The sequence below is a fragment of the Pteropus alecto genome, unplaced genomic scaffold (genome assembly GCF_000325575.1).
Source record: "Pteropus alecto unplaced genomic scaffold, ASM32557v1 scaffold222, whole genome shotgun sequence".
NCBI classification, from domain to species: domain Eukaryota; kingdom Metazoa; phylum Chordata; class Mammalia; order Chiroptera; family Pteropodidae; genus Pteropus; species Pteropus alecto.
The window spans coordinates 3,853,336-3,870,936 of NW_006433716.1; the positions used below are offsets into that span (position 1 = coordinate 3,853,336).

A 17,601-nucleotide genomic window follows, 5' to 3' on the forward strand; every position below is an offset into this window, starting at 1 on the left:
GTGATTTACTTTGACTTAATAGAATAGGGTTGTAAGACAGATCCAGGGCAAGCCAGCACATCTGAATTGCAAGTTAGAACCAGAGCTGTGAGATGTGCTTATTACTTGGACTCAAACGGGGATGGATCAGAGTGGCATTGTCAGAGTTCTGGGAAGCAGTAAACACTTCCATCCAGAAGACAACTACGACAAGGGCCGTGTCCAAGGTATGGGGTTGGTGAAGGGAATAGAGAGCGAAGGATCTTAATAATTATTTAATATCAACCAGATACTAGGCATTATGCGAATTGTCTCAAGTTTTCAAGTAATCTAACAACTCACCTTATGAACTGAGTACACTCACTTCCATGTGTCAGATGAGGAAAAGGAGAGTTAGAGAGATTATTAGGTCATTGACTCTGAGGACACAGCTAGGAAGGAATACTTCACCACCAGAGGTAAAGAGGTAAAAAATTCCCTTTCACCTAGATTTTTGTCTTGTCTTTTTATTCCTCTCAAAACATCTACCTAAAGCAGACTATTAATATTGTTCATTAGTTGATGAACTGACCAGATTGTGGCCATTTGGTAGTCTTTTTTTAAAAAAAAGAAAAAAAGGTCATTGGTGTCAGTAAACAATGAGCTCACTAAATACCACTTGTGAAATAATTAGAACAAGGGAATTTTTTTTGATAACTGTGTAAAGTAGGAGTGGGAATCTGGCAGCAGCAGCTGGCAAAGGCCTGTTTATCACCAAAGACCATAGCAATTTTGTCTTCAGTCTGAAAGGAAAGTCCTGGCCAAAAGTGTGAAAGTGTCAGTTTGAAAAGTAGGTTCCCCCACCACTACTACATCCTGAAGTTTCTTTCAGTTTGCCTTTGACAAACACCGCCAATAAAGTACCACTAGGTGTCCTCAAAGTAAAAATAATTATATGTGGGATAGAAACCTAAAAGCAACAAATGAACAGGACAAACAAACAGAGACTCATGGACATGGACTATAGACTAGTGGTTACCAGAAGGTAAGGGGTAGGCGACGGGGGAGGTAGACGGGGTAAAAGGGGTCAAATATATGGTGACAGAAAGAAATCTAACTATGGGAGGTGAACACACAGTGTAAATATACATATGCCTTACTGTTAAAGTGTACAGCTAAAACTTGGATTTCATTAACCAATGTCACCATAAAAAAATTAAAAATAATAATAATAACAGGAGAAAAAGTACTTTGGCACTTCTAAGAACCCACTTGACTTTTTCATCTTCGTTCTTCCAGTCCTGGGCTCTAAGGGATAGAGAGACATTTAGTAGTTAAACAGGAAACCTTGACTTCTGTAAATGAAATGGAATACTATTAAAAAAAAAAAAAAAAAAAACAAAGAGAGAGAGGTCATATATAAGATGCTCATTTTCATTTTAAATTCAAATTTGTATTACTCTGCTTCAGGAAGGCAGGCCAAAGAGACTTCGAATGGGCACCAGAAACACTGTTCTCACCCAGACTTACCTGCAGTCTGAAGAGCGCTTATGGAGTAGAAACACCTGATGCCCAGCTTATCATGGCTCCAAGCTATGTGGAAATTTCAAGCGTACAGAAACTCTGCTCTGGCAGATTTTTAACGACTAAATGTCTTAAAATTTAAATTAAGTGAATTGCAGCAATTGCCTTTTCCTGAAATATCACCTGCAACAGCTTTTGTTTTCTTTAGTTAAGGCTGGGCAAATAGGAAAGCACAATTTAGCAAAGTGTGTTCCCAGTTAGTCTTTGAAATAAACACAGACTCCTCTTCTCACCATTGGTGTTTGCAGGCTCAGGGGCGCTCCAACTCCCCCGACCCCCGTCACCCCGTTCCTCACCTCCTTCCTACTCTCTTCTCCTTTCCAGTTCTCTTTCTATCTCTACCTCTTCTGTCTCTCCTGTTACATTTTCTCCCTCTTTCAATCATTTTTACATGAAAAGTCGATTTCCTGATTATTACCTTTTATACATTCAACTTAAATGTACTTGCTCTGGTTTTACAGAATCAGGAAAAAGGGAAGAAAAGAAACAGAGAAAAGGAAGATTAGAAAACAGGTGTCTCTATCTGCACCTGTCCAAAATTTAAGAAAGAAAATTAGGCCCCCAAGGGGTGAAGGTGGTGATAAAGTTCATAGAGGGCTGCTTTCCTTCATTTTCCCTGCCAAATGCTGGACTGGACTTCTATATCATGTTTTAGGAATTTCTAATCTTACCACAGCCAGATGACTCACACCCACTGACTGACTCTTAGGCTTCTACAAAACACCTGGAAAGATAAATCTAGCTGAGAAAGCAATCTCTCACTCCAGGTTAGCCTTTCAAGGTGGGTAGGGGAATTTTCAGCATTTATTTCCATTTTCCTCACAGGCCTTAATCTTGATTCTTGTCATTGTTGTGTCTGCCAGTCAAAAACAATTTCCTGGCATGGACTGGGGCTTGCTTCTGCCTGGTGAGGAAAGCTGAAACGAGAAAAAAAAAAATGACTTTATGTGGAGCCAGAAAGAACTGAGATGCCTCTGAGAGTTCACTCTGTCTGCTTGCTGAAGGTGGTTCTCTGGCTCCTCACACCATACCTCCCTCCCTTTATGCACCTGCTTGCTCATCGCAGGTTGCCTTTCAGGGACTAGTCTTCTCTATTTCCCTCACGGCTGTCTGTAATGGTCTTTGTAAGTAAAGTCTCTGTGAATCAAGCTATGAGAGAAAAAGAAAGTGAGATCTACAGAGTCAGATTCAAAACTGAAATGCTAACCAAACCCATAGAAACAATCATACCATCATGCCTCTTCTTTTTGTATGAAAATCAGAAGGGAAGTGGAATCAAGAAACTACGTTTCTGAAAGTCTATACAGGAGTCCTGAATTTAGAAACCCTGGATATAGAAATAAACCACACATACAAATGAACAGCTACCTGTTCAACTTTTCTTTCTAAGATAACAGGTAATATTAACCACACATGTAAATATTCTTGGCTCTGTACATCAGAGTTTTGGTCTAGGTCTCCCTGATAAAGCCTAAGAATAATTGAACAAAAGCCACTCTGTAAAGAGCCAGTTAACAGACTACTTTTTAAAGTTCTTGAAGCCTATAGGCCTTAAAATAAAATGAATTAACACAAGTAATAATAATCTTTTAATTTAGATTCTAATGCTATATTGAAAATAAAATAAAGAAGTGTGATTAGCCACTATCTACATTTAAAAAAAAAAATGTAGATTTTCTGCACTCAGGCGGCTCAGTCACAGAATGCTTGGTCATTCTTAATGAGTCAGAGCCCTATCTGCCCTATAAAAAGGAAGAACCCAATGGACATTTCTTCACTGGTACCTGCAGAGACCAACTCGGGAATTGCCTAGGACAAGGAAGGATCGACCTAGTCTTCTTGCAGATACAGAGGCTCTAGGGTAGAAACACATCTACCCTAGCTGAGCTCTTTAAAGAGTCCGCTTGCTGGCAGATTGGTTAGGCTACTTGTTTTTCTTCAGCTTTATTGAGGTATAATTGGCAAATTAAAATTGTATATTTATTTATTTATTTTTGAAACTTATACATATTTATTAAATAAATTAATAAACTATTGGATTTAGCTTTTAAAAACAATAACTCAATCATGTTGGTTGACTTTTTAAAATTTTTTAATTAAGTTTATTGGGGTAACATTGGTTAATACAATTATATAAGTTTCAGGTGTACATTATCACTTGACATCTGTATATTCTATTGTGTTTACCACCCAAAGTCCAGTTTCCTCCAGCTACCATATATTTGATCCCCGTTACCCACTTCGCCCTCCCCTAAACCTTAATATTTGACCCCCTTTACCCTTTTACCACGTCTACCTCCCCCCCTCCTCCCCCACCCCACTAGTAACCACTAATCTACAGTCCTCTGGTAACCACTAGCCTATAGTCCATGTCCATGAGTCTCTGTCCTGCTCATTTGTTGCTTATAGGTTTCTATCCCACATGTAAGTGATATCATGTGATTTTCACCTTTTTCTGTCTGGCTTATTTCACTTAGCTTGATTATCTCCATGTTGGTCCATTTATGTTGTCGCAAATGGCAGTATTTCATCTCTTCTTATGGCTGAGTAATATTACATTGTATATATGTACCACAGCGTCTTTAGCCAATCATCTATTGTAGGACACTTTGGTTGCTTTTTGGGGGTAAATACCCAGCAGAGGGATTGCTGGATCATATGGTAGATCAATTCTTAGTTTTTTGAGGAACCTCCATACTGTTTTCCATAGTGGTTGTACCAATTTGCAGTCCCACCAGCATTGTATGAGGGTTCCTATTTCTTCATATCCTCTCCAACATTTGTCATTACTTGTCCTGTTGATTATAGCTATTCTAACAGGTGTGAGATGGTATCTCATTGTGGTTTTGATGTGCATTTCCCTAATAGCTAGCGATGTCAAGCATCTTTTTATATATTCGTAGGCCATTTATACGTTCTCTAGGGAGAAGTGTCTGTTCAGGTCCTCTGCTCATTTTTTGATTGGATCATTTGTTTTTTGTTGTTATTAAGTTGTATGAGTTCTTTGTATGTTTTGGATATTAGGCCCTTATCGGAGGTGTTGCTTGCAAGTACCTTCTCCCATTTGGCTGTTGCCTTTAATCCATTCCGAGTGAATTTTGATGTGTGGTGATAGACAACAGTCTAGTTTTATTCTTTTGCAAGTGGCTTTCCGGTTTTCCTAGCACCATTTATTGAAAAGACTTTCCTTTATCCACTGTGTGTTTTTGGCTCTTTTGTCAAAAATTATTTGTCCATATAAATATGGGATGACTTCTGGACTCTCGTTTCTGTTCCACTGGTCCGTGTGTCTGTTTTGCTGCCAATACCATGCCATTTTGATTACTGTCGCTTTGTAGTATAATTTGAAGTCAGGCAGAGTGATGCCTCCAGCCTCATTTTTTTTTTCTCAGGATGGCTTTGGCAATTCGGGGTCTTTTGTGCTTCCATACAAATCTGATGATTTTTTGTTCTATTTCTTTAAAAAAAGCCGATGGGATTCTGATGGGGATTGCATTACATCTGTATAATTAGGTAATATGGTCATTTTAACTATGTCGATTCTTCCAATCCAAGAACACGGAATATCTTTCCATATCTTTGTATCTTCTTCAATTTCTTTTAATAGGGTCTTATAGTTTTCATTATATAGGTCCTTCGCTTGTTTCATTAAATTTATTCCTAGGTATTTTATTCTTTTTGTTGCAATTGCAAAAGGAATTATTTTTTCCACTTCTTTTTCTGACACTTCATTATTAGAGTATAGGAACGCTATTTTTGAATGTTGATTTTTTTTATCCAGAGACTTTACTGTATTTGCTTATTGTTTCTAGTAGTGTTTTTTTGCAGTCTTTGAGGTTTTCTATATAGAGAATCATGTCATGCACAAAAAGTGACAGTTTGACTTCTTTGTTTCCTGTTGGATACCTTTTATACCTTTCTCTTGCCTGATTGCACTCACTAGGACCTCCAATGTTATATTGAATAACAGTGACGATAGTGGACAGCCTTGCCTTGTTCCTGATCTTAGAGGGAAGGATTTTAGTTTTTCACCATTAAGTATAATGTTGGCTGAGGGTTTGTCATAGATGACCTTTATTATGTTAAGGTACTTTCCTTCTATACCAATTTCGATAAGTGTTTTGATCATAAATGGATGTCGTATCTTGTCAAAGACTTTTTCTGCATCTATTGATATGATCATATAATTCTTATTTTTTAATTTGTTTATGCGGTGTATCACATTAATTGATTCGTGTATGTCGAACCATCCCTGTGCCTCTGGGATGAAGCCCACTTGACCATGGCGTATAATCTTTTTATTCTGTTACTGTATTCGGTTCACTAGTATCTTATTTAGGATTTTTGCATCTGTGTTCATGAGAAATATTGGTCTGTAGTTTTCTTTTTTGTGTTATCTTTACCAGGTTTTGGTATCAGAGTATTATTGACCTCATAAAATGTGTTGAGAAGTATTGTCTCTTCTTTGATTTTTTGGAAGACTTTGAGGAGATAGGTATTAAATCTTCTTTGAATGTTTGGTAGAATTCACTGATGAAGCCACCTGGTCCTGGACTTTTGCTTTTTGGTAGGTTTTTGATGAAAATTGTATATATTTAGAGTGTATCACTTGATATATTGATATACATATATATTGTGAAATGATCACCACAATCAAGTAATGAACACGTTTATCACCTCATATAGTCAGTCACCTTTTTTAAATTTCTGATGAGAACATCTATGATCTACTCTCTTGGCAAATTATAAGTATAAAACCATAAAATTCAGTATTGTTTACTATCACTGCTATGCTGTACATTAGATCTCCAGAACATTTTTATCTTGCATAACTGAACTTTCTACCCTTTTACCAAATTCTCCCCATCTCCCCTTCCCCCAACCCTGGTAACCACTGTTGTACCCAGTATTTCTGTGAGTTCAACTATTTTAGGTTCTACATATAAGTGAGATCATACAGCATTTGTCCTACTGTGTCTGGCCTTTTTCACTTAGCATAATGTCATCCAGATTCATTCATATTGTCACAAATAGCAGGATTTCTTTTTCTTTAACGGCTGAATAATACTGCATTGTACAATGCAAATAACTTTTTAAATAATCGTAAAAGTTTGAAGCAACTATTTTCATAAAATACTTTTGTTATAAAACAAAGAAAAAAAGGAAGCAATCTATTTTCACCTGGATAAAACTATACATGTGAAAATGCTATTGTCTCAGAAAGTGAATCATTTATCATAGCAAATTAAATGGCATGGGAATGTTATATTTAGTCACATTCCCACTCCACACTTTGAGCAAATAAGGACAAGAGAGAATAACTGTCTTTCCTGGGTTCTTATGGCTATTTAAGAGAAAGTACCCATCACCTAATTCTATTTATTTGTAATTATACATGTTGACATAATGTGTCTTTCACATAATTCCTGCTTTTATATATCATCACCTTCCCCCACGTGACTTCTGAAAAGCTGACCTGAGAGTGTAAATAATCATTAGTAATTTATAGGAATTTTTATGTATGTCTAAAAAAGTTATAACAAAATTAAGTATATATCTAGGAAATTATCAGCTAAACAGTGTTTTAAGTTGTATTTTACCACAAAATGATATTGCCCTTGTGTACTTATCTTTTATAATTTCTACCACTTTTATCTGCTCCCAAGGAAACATTGGCACAAATATTTCTGAACTACCTATGTGGTAAGGAGAGGAAATAGGATATCAGAACTGTGTAATGAACATTTTTTCTAACTGAGGATTTCTGAAGTCCTGGATTGACTTACTTTTTTTTTTTTTCATATTTCTTTCCATAGATTTGTAGTTACACTGTGCAACGTACATTCAGCACTTCTCCTAAGCTCAAGTTCAAAACTGCCTGCCCTGCTCTCCTGCCCAATCTAAAAGTGGCTCTGAGACCATGCTGTTGAAGTTCAGAAAGACTATTTAGAAGTTTATTTGTTTATAGAGAAGGAATTTTCTGAGGACAAGAAGGGGTCCTGCCTTTTGAGAGAATCTCTGCTCTCAGCATTTTAGAAAACTTCTTTTAGGATTAGAAAACTGATTTCATTTTCAAATTTTCACATTATTTTTGAAATAGACCTTTTTGTCATGAGTTTCCAAAGTCTATTTATGTGCAAAAAAACCAAATTTTAGAACTTTACTTTAAGAACTTTTAGCTGTCACCAATTAGCTATGCCTAAAAGTCCTCATTTTTTGGTGTTTAAGAAATTAACATTTTTTTGTACTACAAACTGACAAAAGATAACTTTTAGGTACCAGAATTTACTTCATTATTCTAAGATCTTTATGTTCCCCAAATCAAATCCTTTCTTTATCTTCTTTAGTCCAAATATAGATATAACATAGTGAGAACAAAAGAACTTTTAAATAACTATCTTCATAAGAGAAGCCTATATCATATGACTATTATAGCAATAAAGATCACAAGAAGTTATTTCACTCTCTGATTTTACTACAATAAGCTAAGTTTAGAGAAAAAAAATTATGCCTATGGGAACCATAACAATTTTCTAGTCTTATGGCCTAATTGACTCATCCATTCATTTATCCATTTCTTCATTCTTAAAAATATTTAGTAAGTGCTCACTGAGTAGGATGTAGGCATTCATCTAGGTAGTAGAGAAATAGCTATAACGCACATGATGTCATTCCCACACCACTACCCCATCCCATGGAATCTACATTCTGACACAGAAGAAAGACAATAAATAGGTAAATGAATATGTGAATACCATCCAGTTTTTACGAAGAAAATAACAGCAGGGCTAGAGTGAGAGAAGTGATACGATATATAAACTGTCAGGGTAAGGTGTCTCTATGGAGGTGACATTTGAACAGAGATCTGAAAGAAGTAAAAGAACAAGCCACAACAATATCTCAGAAAAAGTTGTTCTAGATGGAAGGAATGACAAGTGCAAAGATCCTGAAGCAGGAACATGAAGAATGTGCTAGATAAAGAGAAAAGCAGGACCTAATTTTTTATGTTTTTTAGTCATATTTTGTTTATATAACCTTACGTTTTAAACACAGGATTGATGCACACAACCAAAAGATACTCACTGAGCACCTACTATACTGATATTAGATTATTCTAGAGATACGGACCCCAATTGAAGAAACTTAACAATAGTTTCTATGAATCAAAGAAATCTTAGAATTTGAGTTCAGCTATTCAAATAGAATCTCTGAAATTGGGTAAAAATGTACTCTTTTTTTATATTGTATAATCCAAGCTTAATTTTTTTAAGGGACAGCAGAGCTATCACTTGCAAAACAGAAATAAGGATTTATCTTTCATAGTCTAAAGTACTCCAGTAAGTCATAAATCAACTGGTCATTCCTCTATTTAATGATTTACCACCTTATCAAAGACATCTTCTTGTTAGCTTTTTATGAGGCTTATCATCTAGAGCCAGCCTCTAAAATTAGAGGCTAATAAATGATTAGCTACATGTCTAGATGCACAACAGCTGACTGAGGAGTAATAAAATATCCCTCCCCCTTACCATTCAGCTGAGTGATTTAGTCTGTGTCCACTGGCACAGTCTTGTGAAGGTCTGGAAAGCATTCTGTTAATGTGTTCAACACAGGCGGCTGAGGGGGAAAGCCTCTTCAGAGTGGCTTTGGAGAAGCTCAGTAATCTAGTGCTTATACTAATCATATTTAGAAGTTGCAGGCCTCTACCTCCCCACTCTGTCCTCTCTCTGTAGACAGAGGCAGACAGTGTTCTTTTTATTTTTATTTGTAATTTTGAAAATCATGGGCTTTTCAAGTATGTAGTCAAATTTCACCTGATTCACATTCAGATTCCTTCTTGATTCAGATTCCACCAATTTTGGAAGTTGACAATGCTAACAATAGAAGCAAAAAGGTCTCCTTTTAAAAGCACATTCTCTCTTTCCTCATAAATTTGCAAACAAATTATGTATAGATACTTCTAAGGGGTAAAGATGATTTATATTTCACTAGAGAGTAAAAATTTTCATGCATTGCAATAGTAACCTTTTTAGCCCAATCTAGATATATAGGTATGTCCTGCCTTAGAATATGATGATAGATGATAGATGATAGATAGATAGATAGATAGATAGATAGATAGATAGATAGATAATTGATTGATAGATAGATAGATGATAGATAGATGATAGATAGATAGATAGATAGATAGATGATAGATAGGATAGATAATTGATTGATAGATAGATAGATAGATAGATAGATGATAGATAAGAGAGAGAGGAGAGAGAGAGAGAGGAGAATCTATAGCTCCCTAGGACCTAGGACCTACTGCTCAGGTTTACAAGTCTAAAACCTTGATATGCTTGATTTTCTCAGAATTGATCAGCCTCTTGAAAGCTGATTCAGTCTAACAATCATAAGAATATTTATAAATGTTTATATTCACATTCAGTTTAAAATTTCACCAGAAGAAATTTCCCAGACTAAGATTCAAGGCCAATCGCCTGCCTTCTTATGGAAAGATGTACTCAACATAAAGAGTATTTGAACAAAAGGGGTATATATACCAGAGGTCACTATTGGTATTAAAGAAAGAACTGAAGACAGAGTTGCTAAAGTAAGTGGGCTGATGGCTGAGGTAGAGGACCTCCTTCTACCTCAAATGGCCCTACTTTCATGAGGTCATCACATTCAGATTCAGTCCAGAGATCTGAAAATGCAGAAACTCAGTGCTGATGGTACAATCACAGAAGATCAATCAAAGAAGGAATAACTCTTAATATAGTTCACAATAGGCGGATGTATATGTAGGTTTTTAGCACTCTCCATAAAATAACCCTGGCTCTCCACTTTCCTGATACATGGTAGGACTGTGTTTCTCTACTCCATTTATATTAGATTTGCTCAATACTTTAGCCAAAAAAAGCATGAATAGAAGTGAAATGTGTCACTTTCAAGCTGAGGCTCTAAGAGGCAAGGTGTGATTTGCGACATCTTCCATGTGGTTATTATGGATGTACAAGTTGAGATAACTACAATGGGCAAAGCCCTATGTCAATTTTTGTTGGGCATGTGTGTGAGAAAGAAATAAATTGTTATTGGATCAATCCACTGAGATATTGGAGTTGTTTAATATTGAAACATAACCCAACATATTCTTCCTGCTGTTGTATACAGCTGAGAATTAAAAATTACTTTAAATTAAGGCACCACCATCTTGGAATCAAGGTACATTGACAACCTAATTAATACTTAGATATTGACTTGGTGTTGATAAAATTGAGGAAAAAAGGAACTGGAGAGTGTTGTGGAATGCCTGGAAAAGCACAAGGAACTATTACTGCACTATAATAGAGCATACTCTGTGGTGATCGCATTAGACCTGCCTGCAAAACATCATAGTTCATTCATTTATTCATTTATTCCTTTGCTCATTTGTCCACTTAACAAATACATACACAGTGCTTTACCATATGCCAGACACAGTGCTGGATCCTGGGGATACAACCATGTTAAGTCCCAACTCTTATAAATGTACCTATTATCTTAGCCTCTTAATTCTCATTTTTCTAGGTTCTATGGAGATCATGTACTTTTCACCAATACATATTCCTTTATCATAACCGCTTATACTGCCACATCCCTTAATTATGTTCTTGTTCTAAACATGTGCTCTCCTCTACATCAGGCTTCTCAAACTGTCAGGTTTCTTTTCTAATCTATTCTAGATTAATATTTCTATAGAATACCATAAAGATAAGTTACTAAAAAATATTTTATGTAATTGAATGTCAAAGAAATGTCAATAAACTATAAAAGTTTATAAATGATTACTTGCAATTTCTGTAATTAAAAGTTTATAAATGATTACTTGCAATTTCTGTACTTAATGGGCAAAATGTTCACAGACCATTGCTATGGACTATGCTTGGAGGAGCACTGGTCTGGACAAGCAGGTAGGACTTAAGCAAACTATGTTTTCTATTTTCATTTGTGAAATTATCTGCCTCTTAATCACTAAAGTTATAAAGTTTTACATGCTGTATAGCCTCTTCAGTTTAGTTCTCCATTACCTATTCAGCACACCACTTGTATTGTTATTTAATTAATAGTTTAAAATCAATTCTCCATGTAAATTTCACTAGCCATAAATAAAATGTAACCGTACAAAGAAGGACTGTAAATTAAGTAGTTATTCAAGTCCAAAGTGATGTGGTTTCCTGTTCTGAGAAGAGTTAAAACTTCACTGATGTCAAACATCCTACTTGACATAATCAGAAGATTAAGAGGAAATTAAAAATAAATCATTTACCCATTATGTATTTTATTGCTATGTAATGCCCTATTCATGTTCCATCTAAAACCATTTTAAGGACCAAACAGTAGTCTCTCTATACTTCAAAAAACAGGATATTATTTTAACTCGCCCAATATGATAATCGACTTCTAGATGTCTTCCCTAACAATGACTGTCTATAGTCATTAATCAAGTGGTCATAATCAAATAGATAACTGATTGAACATGGGTGTCAAATGTCACCACTTCCTCTCCTTGTACCCCTGTCTTATGAACCACTGGTGCTGTAGACCATAAGCTCACTTCAATTTCTCGAAGTAATGTTTTCTCCAGAACATTAAGCAGTTTTAATTTGTCTCACAATCTATGAGACTTACTGGAGTCTTATTGCAGCATCTGGAACACTGTAAGTACTCAACTAATTTGTATTTTTTCCCCTCTTCCATTAATAATCAGTTTCTTTTCCTGATGAGATAGGAAAAAATATGTATTTGATGACTGACATTTTACCTTAGACTTAGTGTTGTAATGATTTAATCATAATCTGCAATTATAATATTGGTGATATTATCCAATGGACCTCAGGGATTTGGTTTGGTCTCTCTGTTTTCATATATCTACAATTCTATCAAACTTAGAGCATTACTCTGACATGAGGAAGCAGATATTTCAAGGACATAAGAAGAGTTGTTCAGCCAGTTGTTTATTCTCTGTAATTACTTCAACCGAATACCATATCAGGCCTTCTGTGTGCCGTAGGTCAAGTTGTGATTATGCACAGCCTGAAGAATTAAATGTGTGTGATATTCACAAAGACATGAAAATGAGCCAAATCTTTATAACAATGGAAAGATCCTTCCGCAGGCATTTCTTACCTAACATTGAACTTTTATCAAAGAAATTTTTTTCCAACTAGCTTGTTTCAAATAAATGCTAACCATACAGTCAGTGTCCCTTCTCTCACTTCAGGATATACAAACCACAGAATTCCGATGACTCACCCCAAAATAGCTTATAAATATGCCAGGGGCGGAAGGGCATGCTGTTAGGTTCTTTAAAACTTCCTGCCAAACTGAAGAAACTGAGAAACAACATACACAGATATTTGGGGACTAACTCTGAGTAATAATGAGAATCTAATCCCTTTTAGTCTTCTAGGTTAGCAACAGCTTGCTTAACATGTCCGGTTATATCCTGTTTGCTACACATGTGACTCCTCAAAAAAATGCAACATTAATAGCACAATGTTTCATTATTAAGACTGCTATTATCTATGTCTAGAGTTTCCAAACATTTGCAGCCATTTGTAGACCAAGGTCATTTCTTGGAAGAACTATAAATTGATGAGTTTATGAAACAAAAATTTATTATTATGACTTTTAAATTAAAGACAGGATTCAATGTATAGAATTTTAAGGCTGAATAAGGCCTAAAAAAGAAAGAGAGTTAAGTATATTTATTAAAATATTGTGTTTGAATCCCAGTCCTTATAACCTTTAGCAGTTACTTGATCTCTCCAAGTCCTAATTTTCCCATGCAAAAAGAGGACAATAATAATACTATAGGTCCTTATGTTAGGACCCTACGTCTATAGGGTGAGGATTTTAAAAAGGCGTGTATGTAAATAAGGTGTACTGCTAAGTAAATAGATTATCTAGTGCAATCGCTTTTCACAATGAATCTGAAAACCAAGACCATTAAGTCACCTAAAAATAATATTCATACACTCATCAGTTCAGTGCCAAGACAGAGCATTATAAAGTTGTGGTTAAAAACGGGCTCTGGATCCAGTCAGCCTAAGTTCAAGCCCAGTTTTCCTACGTGATAGCTGTATAACCCTGGGCAAGTCACTTAACTTTGCCTCAATCTTCTTATCTATAATATTAAGATAATAATAGAATTTTTCTCATAGGGCTGTTGTGACAGCTTAAAAGAATACATGTTACAGTGTCTGTTACATTAACACATAATAATTAATCAATAAATACTGCTACACCAAAATTTGAAAGTTCTGGTTCTTCCAAAAACAAAAATAAATGCCAACAATGCCAGGCTTTTAAAAACTATATCCATAAATACAACCTAAACTTTAAAAAAAGATAAACAACCTAAAAATTTATATGATGTAGTTTATAAGATGATTAGGTTATTTGTAGATGTCTTTTCAGATCAAGGTACATGTCTTCAACTATGTTTATGTGTCATATTTCCCTTTTCTTATAGAGGAAGTATACAGAACAAACAACTTAAAAATATTTCAAACAATAACTCCAACTGCTAGAAAGCCATTTGGAAGGATGTTTAAAAAGAATGCCATCATCCAGCTGCCCTTGACATTTGTAGAAGCAGCATAATGCATTGGGAAGAGCAGCAGACTCCTTTTCAGTCGAGGCTCTACCAACTTGACCAGTTATATAGTCAGCTTACTCAGCCTCTGAGTCACCATCTATAAAATGGAGGCAATAAAAAGTGTCTTCCTTATTATAAATACTACATGGAAACAAGCATGTGATGTGCTTCACAAAATGTAATATGTTCTATTCATATTCACATTTGAAACACTGTTATAACTCTTTGACTAGTTTATTTGAAACTATTCTAAAACAGTTAAGAGTCAGAAATATACTTTTCTTTGCTTATTACATACTCAAAGGACATAGAGACTCATTTTAAGAAGCAGTAGAAAAGAGAAAAAGAGAAAATCTTCAAATCTCAGAAAAAGAATTTGAAATTTGCTATTCTTGATGTGAAAAAAAAAACCCATGCAAGACTGTATATTTTTGCATATCTTGAGAAATTAGCCCAGAGCCCCACACATAGTAGATGCTTAAGACATATTTGTTAAAAGAATAGGTAAGACAAATTAAAGATTTTAGAATTTATTGTATTCAGACCCTAACTGACACCACTGTAACCCTACTCCCACTCAATTGGTATCTAATTTGAAAATCACTGATGTAGGCCCAGTCATTGATGGCCTCTGAGAGTTATATATACCTATAACTACTAGTATCTTAATAAAAAGATTAAAAAGGTGACGGTGGTATAGATAAAGAACTTCCTCCAACCTATCATTTGTTTTTCAAGTAATAGACTATGCTTCACCTATGTGTTGTCTTGAAGTTCTGCAAGAGATTTCAATCCCCAATTGAAACCAAGTGTCGAAGGACCTTAGAAACCATACTTCTTAGCCTCAATAGCTATCATTTCCAAAAATAAGAGAAAAAATATAAATGTAGCCTTTATACTCCATATGTCTCTTAAAGAATCATAAGAAACAAATGAGAATGTTTTGTGATTTGGGAGTGGGATGGAGGCCTGAGCAGGTATAACCCCTCACAGCTCCTCATAGCTTCCAGGAGAAACTTTGCTGAATAGAACTCTGATCAAAGATTTCAGGGAACACCACAATTCAGGCTACTCCTTCCTGATCATATCACAACCAGAGATCAGATGGAGACCATTCTTCAGAGTTGCACATGTTTGCTGGCACAGCACCCTCAGTGCGTCAGAGCCTCACCTGACACTGACTCATTATTGGATGTGAAGCCAAGGCTTAGTTGTGTTGGGTCATATGTAACTTGCCACTTCCAGCCAAGAATTCCAAGCTCTTTTGGAACCAGTCCACCAACTTGCTTCCCTACTATGCCCCGAAATATTTCTAAGACCATAGACAACACAGACTCCTGAATTCTCTTGCTACCATGGGTTTATTCTTATCTCTTCTGATGGCTTTCCTCCCCCATTATAGCCAACCTCTGCATCAAACCTAATGCAGAAGCTGGGAGGCTCCACTTTGTGGGCTCTCAGTAAATATTTATTCAACTCAATTTAGTCACACTCAGAGATAACAGGCTGCAAGGATTACCAGATTTCCTAAATGCATCTGAAACCCATTGCCTGGGGTCAGGGTGACAGGGGGTTATTTCCTTACAGAAAAACCAATTTTCTCAAATGTACTGCATTAAGCCTCAATATAGATACTGTGTCTTACTCAAGCTTTCTAAAAAATTTAACATGTCTGTTACAGCAGCTCACGGCCCCAAGGCAGAAAATCTGAATCAGTAATAAAATTCTTCCAAAGTAATAGATGGTTCACAGACATCAAAAAAGAGTCAAACTCATCATGAAATATGTATTGGACAAAAATAGCATAGAACCAGCTCTTGTTTCTTGATATTTCAAATAGTATGTCCGCCTATCTTTCATGGTGAATTCCATGTCTTATTAGTTTGTGTATGCTCTGTGCATACAACGTGCTGGGAACATAAAAAATATTCTGGATTTTTTTTTTTTACAGAAATAAATAATGGATGAATACAAGAGAAAAGAAAATGAAGAAGGAAAAAAAGAGCAATCCCGTGACTAATCAACATGTATTTTATGAAGGTAAGTATTTTATTATTTTTTATGTGTATTAACATCTTAAATCTAAAAACAAGCCTATGAAGCACAATTCTGTATAAAATGGCAAAAAGACATAAATAGCATCTAACCCTTGAGCTCAAAAGAACAAATTGAGGAAAGAAAGTTTCACACACATCATTTAAAAAAATGCCAAAGTTGTCCAAAATAAAAATACTCTATATGTAGTAGAATCAAACACAGCTAATTTACCAAAGACCAGCATATGCAATACTTCTATAATTTTAAAGACAAAGGAGGTTATGGTGGGCAAGAGTACAAAAAAAAAAAATAAAAAACCGACATAAATAAACAAGCTAATAAAAGTAAATGGGCCTCAGAAAATGTGGGGGACTTGAAAAGTGAAATAGAAAAACAAAAGTGAAATGGAAACGATTTTCAGGGATAAAACTGGGAAATCTGTTTCCCAGGTTCATGCATGTTGAATGTTTTCAATTAATGTAAGCAATCACCAGGGAGTAAGAAGATAGAACCAGAACTGTCCTTCTCTCTTCATGGAAAAATAAATGACTCTTAATTATAAATGATAATTATTAATATCAAATTATACATATTAATACTATCTATTAACAATTAATAGCTATAAATCCAAATGGGTGGAAAAGGAGAGAGAAAGAGAAAAATGTGGAGAAAGACAGAGTCTGGCAAGGCCATCTGAGGGTAACCGGGGAAGGTAAGGGTAGCCTCAACTAAAAGGCAAGTCTGAAGAGCCATCCTCATATCAGAGGAAGCAGCTCTCTGCTGGGTGCTCATGTAGCTCTTTGCATATCTATCAACCATAGCAAGTATTCTTATAGGTTACTGGTTTTATTGTTTTCATGTGCAATTTTATCATCTCCTGTCATGGTGTTAGCTCAAATAATTGTTGACATCAGTGATATGGCCTCTGCCAATGACAGAGGCAGCTTAGGTGGGAGTAAGTGCAGCTGTGGTACATGCTTTTTACAAAACCCTAAACCCGATTCTCAACTTGAGCCTATGCTGGAATAACCCAAACAAGGAAATTCAGTAAGAATGGTCTCCTAACCTATACGAAGCTAAATTCTTATCTATTCTCTGCACCTGTAACCACCTGGCTTACAGTTTGCCTTTTTACTTTGTTTCATGGTCAGCTGCACAGCAGAAGAAATGTCTAGGATCACATTTTCTGTTGTGACTAATCTCTACCAAGAATAATAGCCCTGGGAATGAAAGGGAAACCACCACCAAAGCCCTCAAAACCAGGAGAGTGGAGCCCATCAGCTCAATATGGAGAATTGAAATTCAGGGATCTTGTTCTGTGACTTGGAAAGAAAGGGGAGAAGGTGGAAGGAAGGAAGGAAGGAAGGAAGGAAGGAAGGAAGGAAGGAAGGAAG

The 17,601-nt window shown here is 35.6% G+C and overlaps 2 long non-coding RNA genes across 3 annotated transcripts in view; one reads left to right on the forward strand and one right to left on the reverse strand.

Annotated features, from left to right (window-relative positions):
• Positions 1–2,268: 2,268 nt before the first annotated feature.
• Positions 2,269–17,601, reverse strand: part of LOC112476985 — a 54,810-nt gene continuing 39,477 nt past the window's right edge. Inside the window, exon 4 of the long non-coding RNA XR_003045285.1 lies at positions 2,269–2,459. This is a non-coding gene — a long non-coding RNA (uncharacterized LOC112476985). The remainder of the gene's footprint in view (positions 2,460–17,601) is intronic.
• LOC112476984 overlaps positions 12,094–17,601 on the forward strand; it is an 11,947-nt gene continuing 6,439 nt past the window's right edge. For both annotated transcript variants that reach the window (XR_003045283.1, XR_003045284.1), the window contains exons 1-2: positions 12,094–12,227; positions 16,122–16,210. This is a non-coding gene — a long non-coding RNA (uncharacterized LOC112476984). The remainder of the gene's footprint in view (positions 12,228–16,121; positions 16,211–17,601) is intronic.